At 33.4% G+C, this 11862-nt stretch overlaps 3 long non-coding RNA genes across 6 annotated transcripts in view; 1 reads left to right on the forward strand and 2 right to left on the reverse strand.

Moving 5' to 3' along the window:
• The first annotated feature begins 3191 nt into the window (after window positions 1-3191).
• LOC107464087 (uncharacterized) lies at window positions 3192-4915 on the forward strand. 2 transcript variants are annotated; one of them, XR_008002500.1, is made up of 5 exons: window positions 3192-3566; window positions 3830-3890; window positions 3995-4160; window positions 4243-4453; window positions 4574-4915. It is a non-coding gene; the product is annotated as an uncharacterized LOC107464087 (long non-coding RNA). The 2 variants fall into 2 exon arrangements; XR_001587016.3 differs by having other exon boundaries at window positions 3995-4147; window positions 4574-4913.
• Window positions 4916-5133: 218 nt separating this feature from the next.
• Window positions 5134-8096, reverse strand: LOC107464086 (uncharacterized). 2 transcript variants are annotated; one of them, XR_001587012.3, is made up of 4 exons: window positions 7677-8096; window positions 6046-6246; window positions 5644-5755; window positions 5134-5500 (listed from the first exon to the last, which is right to left on the reverse strand). It is a non-coding gene; the product is annotated as an uncharacterized LOC107464086 (long non-coding RNA). The 2 variants fall into 2 exon arrangements; XR_001587013.3 differs by having other exon boundaries at window positions 5644-5746; window positions 7677-8093.
• A 2290-nt stretch (window positions 8097-10386) lies between these two features.
• The window catches only part of LOC107464100 (uncharacterized), a 2316-nt gene continuing 840 nt past the window's right edge, over window positions 10387-11862 (reverse strand). Inside the window, exons 2-3 of one of the 2 annotated variants that reach the window (XR_001587023.3) lie at window positions 10789-10841; window positions 10387-10598 (exon numbers count right to left, since the gene is read on the reverse strand). This is a non-coding gene — a long non-coding RNA (uncharacterized LOC107464100). Of the gene's footprint in view, window positions 10599-10701; window positions 10842-11862 lie in introns of both variants that reach the window. The other variant, XR_008002837.1, reaches the window with a different exon arrangement.

The following is an 11862-nucleotide window of genomic DNA, read 5'->3' on the forward strand; positions in this document are numbered from 1 at the left end:
CTGTAATACTAGCACAAATTTAGAATTTTGTCAATGAATCGTTAAAGAACCATAAAATTTTTTCTCCATGGTAGACAAATCCTTGTTTGGAATGTTTTTCATTTCCACATAATCATTTTTTTTATGTTCACAATTCTAGATATCATATGAGAATTCCAAAAGTAATGATATGATGGGCCTGGGCTAGATATCAACAAATGAATGTCATAACTTAATCGGCCTAACGAAAGAATATAAAAAATATCCTCCCTCCACCGACCAAAAAAAAAAAATTTTTCCTCCCTCACTGAAAAAAACAAAATTGACCCAAAAAACACATGTTGATAAAAATAAAAAGGAATTACCAAAAAAAAAAGAAAGGACATTTATATTAAAATAAAAAAATATTTTTTATATATGGTTTCATTTAGGTGATATAGTGAAATATATAAGATACGTTCTTCTTATTAGACGCTATTTCATCTCATCTCTTAGTCTTGTCAGTTTTCATTCACCGTTAGTTCTTCTCACGTACATATGTCACTAACATATAAACTGTTTTCTCTTCTCACCTTTTGTTCTTCGTCTCAATCCTAAATAGCACCTGTTACTCAATGCATATAAGCTCTGCACGTAATTATGCAAGAGGAATTTACGTATTTCTTTTGAACATAAAGAAACTTTATAGATGATCATAATAATGTTACTCAGATCAATGGTTATTTTTTATCTTCAGTTTTGATCAATGTATTCACAATTTCCAGTTGATTAAAAAAAAAGTTGAGTTAATAAGGTGAGTTAGTTAGCCAATAGTGGGAGGTTAATGAAGGTCATTGTTATGTAATGAAGTTTAATCCAAGAAAACAACCGACAAAATTTAAAAGCATAAGATTCAGATCCGATTTTGAACCTTACCTATTATTCTTCATGAGTATTTAGCTTTTGGCCTTAAAAGTTAAAATAGAGGCCACTATTCAGACACTCCTTGCAGAAAGATACTAAGATTCTTCTATCACTACTGTTCTTTTTGTCAATGGTTCTATTAGTTATCATAGGTCTGCAAAATTATGCTCAATTACCATGATTGCATTCTTGTTTCCTTAACCCTGTGCCTTGTTCTTTCTTTTTTTTCTTCCTTCTCTCTAGCAGGACATCAATCATGTATATTATGAGACGGAATTTAGGACAGAATGGTGTCGTGTGAATTCAACAAATTACTGACATACTTTCACATATACTTGGGACCTCGAATGGGATTGGAATACACAAAATAGCATACACCACACACAGATTTTGAAGACCCTAGGAACAACATATTCCTAGGTAGCTGTGGCTGAATCAGTTAATTTTGATGTAACAATCTAACATGGTATTAGCAGTTCATAAATCTATCTACAAAGCAGAAATCAATTAAAGAAAAATTCATTGATTCAAGAAAAAGTTGAATAGGTGAACAATAATTACTTATCTACTTATTTGTTCATTAAACAATATATCAAGTAACCACAAAAATAATTCAAAGAATACAAGTTCTTTTCTTTTCATTCAATTTAATCAGCTTATAAATATATCCATGCAATTGTCCCTGAAGTTCTTTTCTTTTCATTCAAAATAAAAAGAATATGTAGAGCAAACTCACAACTGAAATGCCACCTGCTATTGCAGCATTTGCAGCTTCATAGGCCACTTCTGCACTGTATGAAAGTGAAAAAGAAAAATTGAGGTCAAGGGTAACTGTAATTGAATACATTTATCTATAGGGTTAGTCTTTCTTAGCACACTCTTGATTAAACTCCAATACATTATCAATATTATAAAAAAAAAGCTGGAATTGACATACAAAAGAACATAAAATTTAATCAAAAATGCTATTTGTACACCAAAATCAGCCACCAATATATTTATGTATAAATACATGTGTGGTTTAATTTATTTTTAATGTGTATTTATATTCCAGCATGTATTTTATACTGTTAGCTAACTTGGCTGATTTTGGTGTACACGTAGCACAACCTTATTAAATAAAAAAAAAAAAGTAGTCTTGGCAAAATGCCATGTTAAGAAGAATCAAAATTGAAAATATGAAAAAAAAACATTAAATAAAAAAGAAGAGCAGAAAAAAGAGAAACTTGTTAACTCTGAGACAAGCTATGACACTAGAATTTTCAATCTAAAAGATTGTTTTGTTAGGTGAAGATGCTTGAAACTGAAAGATGAACATCTTTGTAATCTTGAGTTAAAGCTTATTAAAATTAAAAAGAAAAATCATATGTTTATTGGATTAAATAAAAATTATTATTAATATTATTATTAATGATAGACAGTAATTTTTTAACTTTGTTCTATTTTGTTTTCTGATTGCTTATTTGACTAGAGTGATATATTGTTTATTTTTAGTTTCCCTCAGTTCTTTATAGAATATGAAAATATTTCTCTTTAATTTTGAATTCCTTTGACTTACTAAACTCTATTTTAAAAGCTTTCTCTTGAAAAAAAAAAGACCAATTTTATCGAAAATATTTAAAATTGCCAACTGGATAATTTAACATTTACATCAATATTTCTTTTTAATATATAATTTGGATACCATCTAAATTTTAATGGCACGATTGAAATATGAGATGAAAGCATTGCACTAACTCAAATTCCAAACGAAGTTAGCCTCTGAACCCTGGTTCTTTGTTATGTACATGATTCCAAACTAAGAAGCAGAAGCACCTTGCCAAGATTTGTATATATCCAAACAAATTGATTAAATTAATTATGGCATAATATTAATTAACAATGCAAGTACAACATTCTAAATTAATTTCCAAAATCATTTATATTAAAGTGTACCATGGATGAGACCAGTTAAGTGAAGTCAATTTTTATTAGGGTAATCTTTTCTTATAACTTCAACTGTTTGTAACAAATGTTGAATTTAAAATTCATTTAAATTAGTATCTACCACTTTATCAAGAAGTTCACAATATTTCCATATGTTTACCTCTGCTTTATTTAATTGTTCATACTTCTCTCTCATTTTTTTCACCTGTATATAAAAAATTTAAAATTTTAATATATTTGAAATTAAAATTAAGGCTACGGATTTCTTACTCCTAACTTTATACAGGAGTATGATTCACCATCAATAAAATATTTACAAAATGAACCCCGTTTTTTATTTTTGAAAGAATTAATAATTAAACATTTGCCCTCTGCATTTTTTGTTTTACACATTCCTCCTGTTTCTTTTAATCTGAGTTTCAAAGAGGAGACTCCAAAGCTCTGCTAGGGCTTTTGCCCCTCTGCGTCCATCAACGTCGCTCGTTCCTTGGTCCTGCCCCTCCGCGGTAGCTCGCTCTCTGATCCTCTCCCTGCGCCGTGGTCGTTCTCTGATCTCTCCATTCGCAGGATTGCTCGTTCTCCCCTGTATCGTGCTTGTTCTCTGATCGTCGACGCCGCAACAAGCTGCCGCCGCCGCCACTACACTCGGGTCCACCACTTCATTGTTTTCTGTCGCCTCTCTATTCCTCTTCTTCGCCAGCGTCTCTGATCTCTGTCCTTCTCCCTCCACCTCTCCCTCTGCAATCTACTCCTTTAAGGTTCCATTTTGTTTTTATTTTTATTGTACTTTATTTTCTTTTCTATGAAAAAATTTATGTGAATTTGAATGTTCTTCGTTTGCCAGAGTATTGAATGTTGTTTTGATTTCAAAAGAATTTGATAAGAAACCAGTAAAAAGTTTCAAAATGGATTAGGAGTCCTTGATTATGCTTTAATGATTGAATTTGATTGTTGTGATTTGGTTGGTAGTAACTCTTTTGATTTCTAATTGAATAAGGCTCCTACTTTTTTGTGGAAGTAGGGCAATGATTGTGAAGATCTAAAATACAATACATGGTGTCTTGTATGATGGGGACATTGGGGTTAGTATGAGTTAACCAAACATTTTTCCTTATCAGTTAGTTTGACTTTCTATACTCAAATATTTCAGGCTTCAAAGTTCATGTTCTCTTTTCTTATTCTGTAGTTATGTTGCACTGGAGTAGGCATGCATTGGAATGCTGACTGAGAAGAGTGATGTTTATAGCCTTGGGATACTTATTATGGAAATAATTACCGGAAGAAGTCCCGTTGATTATAGTAAATCCCAAGGAGAGATTAGAGGCTATAACCAATAATAGTATACAGTTTTGGTTTTAATCTTCTTACACTGTTCTATGCTGATTATTTTCTCCCTTTTTCTATTTTTCTAACTAGAATTTGGTATATTTGCAGGTTAATTTAATTGAATGGTTGAAAGCTATGGTTGGCAATAGAAAATCAGAGGAACTCATTGATCCGAACCTTCCTGAAAAGCCATCTTCAAAGGTTCTTAAGCTTTGCTCTGTTGGTTGCTCTTAAATGTGTTGATCCAGATGCCACAAAGAGACCTAAAATCGGACAAATAATCCACATGCTTGAGGCCGACGAGATCCTATTCAGTGATGTATGTTCTTTCCCTTTCTTGAACTCTGTATTATACATAACTGGAGAGCAAAAGCAAGATGATTCAGCATTGCTATAATCTGATTCTCATTTATCACTATTTTATCATTCTTTCTTGTAGGAACGGAGGACTGGAGGGGAATCGTTGCGATCCCATGGCAATTATCATCATGAGCAAAAGGACTCTAACAGAGATAGAAAGCGAATAGGTGAAGAGATCACTGATTGAAATGAAGATGATAATAGCAGTAAAAATCTTGTCCATCCCACTAGGTTGAGATGATAGTTGTTAAATGGTAAATGTAGCTATGTATTTATTATTTTTGGTTTTAGTAGTTTGCCTATATTAATTTCTACCTCAATCTGAACAATATGCAATGAGTGTATTTTTGCTGCATAATTTTTCCTCCCACCACAATTTGGGATTCATTGTATACTCATTCATTATTACTAAAAATCAAAATTTTGATGTCGTCCTTCTGATTTATAAGACAAAAAGTAGCTCAAGTGTTTTATAAAAAGTAATAACATTTTCAAGTTGCTCAAACTGTAGTATCAAATTATCGTTGTCTCATTCTGGTCCCATCATAACTTATGGCCCCATCATAAATTAAATGCTTGTCATTTTGTGAGTGTAGTTGTTATGAGCACTAAACCACCCAATGCGAGAGATAAAAAAAATCCGCGGCAAGGTAAAAATTTTCACTATTTTCCAAATCAAAGCTACAAACAAGTCTCAAAAGTCAAAACTTACAAGCACTACTAAGCATACATGCAGAATTCTTGTACAAGAACATAAACGCATAAACTAATTGGTGAAATCAATGATACAATAGACGGCCGTTGCTTACGAACTTTTTGGCTAGAGAGCTCGGATTGCAATCACACCTCAAAGTTGAAGGACTATGAGTGAAGAACTACAGGTAAACCAGAAAAGAATTTAACCATCCGATCATTCATTCGTTCAGGTTAATACACTAATTGTGATGTAGAGGGACTCTGCAAAAAGTGTTTGCTTGGGCCTCACACAAAGGAAAATGATCATAACCTGCTTGATAAATACACAATGATGTATTATTCCTTTTTAGCTTCAAAAGCAGAATCGAAAGGGACAAATTTAGCTTGAGAAAAGATTGACACAAAATAATAATACCACAATGCAAAATTTTACAAAAGTACTTGCATGCTTACCAAGTTGCAACTGCTACAGAAGCTGCCTAATGCACATTTTAATGGTTGAATCCAGATAGAAAGTAGATCCTCCACTATAGCAATTATCTATTTCTTGATGCCCCTGGAAAATCTATTTGAGTTGGTATTTATATGAAATGATATGAGATAGAGCAGCTTCAAAGGGAAAAAAATTAAAAATCTATTTATAAGTGATTTGCAAGTTTTGAAAAGGATGATAACTTTCTAAGGGGGAAAAACTAAGAATATAACTAAACTTATACATCCTCAATCAGAGGCTTCAAAACTCAAGAAAGGGAGCAAATTGAGTTTATAGAACTTCTAAGATCGTTCCTACTACCGAGTACCAATGCATATCCTATGGTGCATGGAATATAAGTGATAGTTCGAAGAGTTACTTACAGAATGTTGAATATGGATAATCATGATAGTAAGTACACTTCCTTCCTTCATCTTCTCTATAAGAAGGTGAAAAAATGTCTAGCACAGCACAAGGTGTTATTGCTGTGAAACAGTGCAGATTTCCACCATGCTTTGGATATAAAATTGATGTCTCGCATGGTGCAGTCATGACCTTATCAACAGCTAGCTTAGCCAGTCTAACTACAACAAAAATAAATTACAACAAAATCATTTTAAAACATGGATGCAGAACAACAAGTTTTATAAGGCACTAAATATGATATCATATTGTTTAATAATGTTGATAAAAAGATCTCCTGAATGAGATATACAATTATGCAATTTTAAGTCCTCAACAGTAGTAGCAATTAGTCATAGGAAATTCTATAGAAAAATGATTAATCTCCCTAATACTCTTACTAATAATTCCCCTAACTAATAGATTTAGAAAATCTTGAATGCTTTTTTTAATATATATATATTTACAAGGCATTGAATACCTTTACTTTTTCACTTAATACTTTTTTTTAATTTAATATTAGAAGGACCATTAGGAGTACATGTTAGGAAGATGTATCATTACTCAGTGCTTTTTATATTTACATGCTCTCATACAAAAGTGTGGGACAAGACAAAAATGTGTTACAGCGACAAATTAGCAAAAAAAAAAATTTATTGTTCATAAGATTGAGAGTGCAATTTAACTTTGACCTGTTGATTTTATGTTTATTGTATTTTTGCTTTTATGGGAGAATTGTTGGTTATTTTTTGTTTAATTGATCTGCATATATTTTATACTAAAGGCTTCCTTTTACTGAGTATATCAAAAAAGGAAATTGAAATAAGTATGAATTTGGCAGTGTACTATTACATATAAGTGGCAATTATCTGCCTTTGATTTTGCTACTAATCGAAATTCTTTGTTCCTTTAATTGATTATATCACACAGTAGCAATAACAAAAAGAGAGGTCAACGGGCAGTTGGACTTGATAAAAGTGGCAGAGGGCTCCATCAATTTCGTATGAAAGGTTTTTTGTTTACCCTCTTTGATTGATTTGTTCTTCAACAAATTGATTCCAATTAACAATAACCTAGCAATTAAATCAAAATATTTCTGAAGTTTAAACTAACAAGTTTTACAAAATACATTATGAGGTAATATCAATCAAATCTCTTCTCTTAGTCATCCTTATTTTATTTTATTTTATTTTACCCAGTAAATCAGCATAATTGGAAACATTATTGACTTCCTAATGATACAATCTCTGAAATTTACTCCTAATTCAATGAGTTCCCTCATGCAAGACACCATGTATTGTATTTTAGTTTTCCACAATCATTGCCCTACTTCCACAATAGAGGTTAAACTTCAAACAAGAAAAAAGTAGGAACCTTATTCAATTAGAAATCAAAAGAGTTACTACCAACCAAGTCACAACAATCAAATTCAATCATTCAAGCATAATCAAGGACTCCTAATCCATTTTGAAACTTTTCACTGGTTTATTATCAAATTCTTTTGAAATAAAAACAACATTCAATACTCTGGCAAACGAAGAACATTCAAATTCACATAAATTTTTTATAGAAAAGAAAATAAAGTACAATAAAAATAAAAACAAAATGGAACCTTAAAGGAGTAGGTCGCAGAGGCAGAGGTGGAGGAAGAAGGACAGAGATCAGAGTCGCTGGTGAAGAAGAGGAACAGAGAGGCGACAGAAAACAATGAAGTGGTGGAGCCGAGTGTAGCGGCGGCGGCGGCAGCGTGTTGCGGCGTCGACAATCAGAGAACAAGCACCATACAGGGGAGAACGAGCAATCCCGCGGATGGAGAGATCAGAGAACGACCACGGCGCAGGGAGAGGATCAGAGAGCGAGCTACCGCGGAGGGGCAGGACCAAGGAACGAGCGACGTTGATGGACGCAGAGGGGCAAAAGCCCTAGCAGAGCTTTGGAGTCTCCTCTTTGAAACTCAGATTAAAGGAAACAGGAGGAATGTGTAAAACAAAAAAATGCAGAGGGCAAATGTTTAATTATAAATTCTTTCAAAAATAAAAAACGGAGTTCATTTTGTAAATATTTTACTGATGGTGAATCATACTCCTATACAAAATTAGGAGTAAGAAATCGGTGGCCTAAAATTAAACATGTGATCAAGAATTTCTTATAGATGCTTATGAAATCATAGCATTGATAAGTATGATTTTTTCTGTAGAAGTTCTCCACTCTTTCTTATCTCATACTTTCCACATCATAATTCCTAAGAATAATAATAGGCTACGGATTCGTTACTCCTACTTTTATGTGAGAGTAACATTAACCATCATAAAAATATTTATAAATAGCACCCCGTTTTTATATTTTTGGAAGAATTTATAATTAAACATTTACCTCTGTATTTTTTCTTTTTACACATTCTTCCTTTTTCTTTTAATCATAGTTTCAAAAGAGACGAGACATTTGGTTCTGCTAGGGTTTTTGCCTCCTTCTACCAGGTCGCTGGTTCTCTATTCTTCTCCCTCTGTGGTCCCTATCTCTTATCATCGTGCACCGTCGTTGGTTCTCTGTTCCTCACCGTGTGTCGTCGCTACTGCTCTGCTCCTCCCCGTGTCTCGCGGTCATTGGTGGGTGATCTCGCCGTGTCTACTCGAAGTCGAAGCAACATTTCTTCTCTTGTCTGGACTCACTCTGGCTCTCTACTTTAGTTCGGTAGTTCAATTCAGGTATCTCTCTCAATTTAGTTACTTTCTTCTCGAAGTTTCAATTTTTTAATTAAGAAATGGAAATAATATGGAAGAGTCTAATCTGCCGCCGCACAAAACGCCGTTTTTTGCTCTTGCGAGCTTCTCCTCCTTCCTGGAGCTTTTGCTCTGGTAGCTTCTCCTTATCCATTAACGTGCCTTCGCCTCCTCGATCTATTTCTCAATTTGCGTTCTAACTTCTCACTTTTAGATCTGTAACTAAATTCACATCCTCTTGTTCTGATTTCTTCAATGATTGTTATATGCTAATTATTCTAATTACATCCTCTCTCAATAATATTTTCGATTTCGATTTTGAATTCACTCTTAATTATTTTTTCTAGCATTTCATCTTTCATGAGGCTTTGATAATTGATTGGATGCTCTTTATTTCTAACTCTGTATGTTCTCCAGTTTTTCGGCTACATAACAAATGTTTTGCTGATAATCTGTTTCCTGTCTCCTTACTTTTGCAGCCTTCCCCAATTAAATCTTGTTTAAAATATGGATGATGGACTGCTGAATCTTTATTGCTGTTTTTGGTATTTTATTTCTTTAAATTTTTTTGTGGCTAGTCTGATAGGATGTCCTTAAAATTTGTAGTATTTTAGGCTATCCTTGAAATTTAATAGATACCATAACTTCAGGATATCTTTTCAATATATTGCAGAATGAATTAGTCCAACACTTCCCATTATACATCCTCATGACTTACCCTTTCAGATTGTTTCATCACTTTCCTGTGTACTAATCATATTTTCGTTTTCCATTTTAAAGGCCAAGCAGCACCTTGCCCTTCTATGTTTGGGAGAGATTGGTAGGAGGAAGGATCTTAGTGCACATGCTCATATAAAAAATATTGTCATTGAATCCTTCCAATCTTCTTTTGAAGAGATAAAGTCTGCTGCCTCTTATGCTCTTGGTAATATCGCTGTTGGCAACCTTCCAAATAATTTGCCATTTATCTTGGATCAGATTAATAATCAGCAGAAGAAACAGTATCTCTTGCTTCATTCTTTGAAGGAGGTGTGGCTCAATGTGTGGTTGTTCTGTGCCTTGCTGTTGGGGATCAGAAGTGTTCATTGATGCATTCACATTTTAGTTAGATTAGCTAGGTAGTTTAAGTAGTTTTAGCTTAATTTCATGCATTTATTCAAAATAAACAAGCATTTGAATGAAGTTTCTTATTATACATTAATATATCAAGGACTAAGTGATTTTGTAGTTGATTCTATGCAAATGACATAAGAAAGTGTTGAATAGTTGAATTATAAAAATTGGATACATTATATTTCGCTTCTATGTTTGAATAAATTGAATTGGATACATAAGAACTCGTCCACAGTAAAAGAATTAGTCTTAATCTTGTTTTGGCAAGCAATTAATCTTGTCAATTTTTAAATACAACACAAATAACAAACTACAATAGCATAGACAAGGTTATGTGACAACTAAAATGCTATGAAAAATAAAGAATTACAACAAAAATACAATAATACATATGAGTTCCAATTAGAAAAGAGAGAAGAAAGAAAATAAATATGCATTCAATATCATGTTTCTGAAATTTAAATATTTTTAAAGTTTAAACTAACAAGTTTCACAAAAGGCATCATAAGATAAAATCAATTAAATTCCTTCAAGAGTGCATCTTCGTCCAAAACTACACAAGCCAACACAATTTTCCTTGACTGCTCCATTGTTGTATACCAATACGGTGGGCGGTGGGCAGATTGGGAATGCAATCAGTTGATATTATCTTAACAAATTTATTTTGTTACAGGATATCTTGTGACAAATTCTTCAATGCACTGCATCAAAATCCCACATTCAGCAATGTCAAAAATAAGGTACAACAAACTTCAATAACAAGCACAAGAAGCATAAAAATAAAATTAAACAAATTTGGATTACCCAAGTAATTTATAGATATTATATGAGGACGTGTGGTGTTCAGAAATATTTCCTAAAATTTGAACTTAGAAATGTCATCTAGCATACCCATCTTTGTAAAGGATGACAATCACCCAAACATCAGAGGAAGCCTGTGAAACCTCTCAAACAAAATCAGATCCTGAAATTGGAACCACTGATCCAAATCTCAACTTCAGCTGCTTCCTTCGTCTCAGCCAATCTCTTCTTCCTGTTAAAGCACTTTTAACTTTTTGTAGAGTGTTCTCTCCAATTTTCACCTCTATATTGGAGTTTTCCCTTCTCAGACTGAACTTACATTCCATATATTCCGTCTTGCTACGGCTTATGCGCAGACCATACACTTCTAAAGCTTCTCTCCATAACTCCAACTTCTTATTTAGGTCTTCCCTTGACTCTCCCATAAGGATGATATCATCGGCAAAAAGCATGCACCATGGCACAGGCTCTTGGATGTGCTCTGTGAGTATTTCCAAGACTAATGTGAAAAGGTATGGACTTAAGGATGATCCTTGGTGTAATCCTATACCAATAGGGAATTCCTCTGTCACACCACCTTTCACACTAGTTGTGGCCCCATCATACATGTCTTTAATTGCCCGAATATATGCGATCCTTACTCTCCTCTTTTCTAAAACCTTCCATAAGACCTCCCTTGGTACCCTATCATACGCTTTTTCCAAATCAATAAACACCATGTGTAGATCCCTTTTATTACTACGATATCTCTCCATCATGCTTCTTAATAGGTATATCGCTTCAGTGGTAGATCTGCCTGGCATAAATCCAAATTGGTTCTCTGTTACTTGTGTCTCTTTTCTCAGCCTCCGTTCTATCACCCTTTCCCATAACTTCATAGTATGACTCATAAGCTTAATCCCTCTATAATTTCCGCAACTTTGTATATCCCCCTTATTCTTGTAGATAGGTACCAAGGTGCTCTTTCTCCACTCATCAAGCATCTTCTTTGACCTTAAAATCTCATTAAAAACTTGGTTAACCAGTTGATGCCTTTTCCTCCAAGACCCTTCCAAACCTCAATCGAGATATTATCAGGTCCTACTGCCCTGCCATTTTTCATCTGCTTTAGAGACTCTTTTACCTCGAAGTCTCGAATCCTTCGATAGTAGTCAAAGTTTTGAT

Source organism: Arachis duranensis, chromosome 9, assembly GCF_000817695.3.
Source record: "Arachis duranensis cultivar V14167 chromosome 9, aradu.V14167.gnm2.J7QH, whole genome shotgun sequence".
NCBI lineage: Eukaryota > Viridiplantae > Streptophyta > Magnoliopsida > Fabales > Fabaceae > Arachis > Arachis duranensis.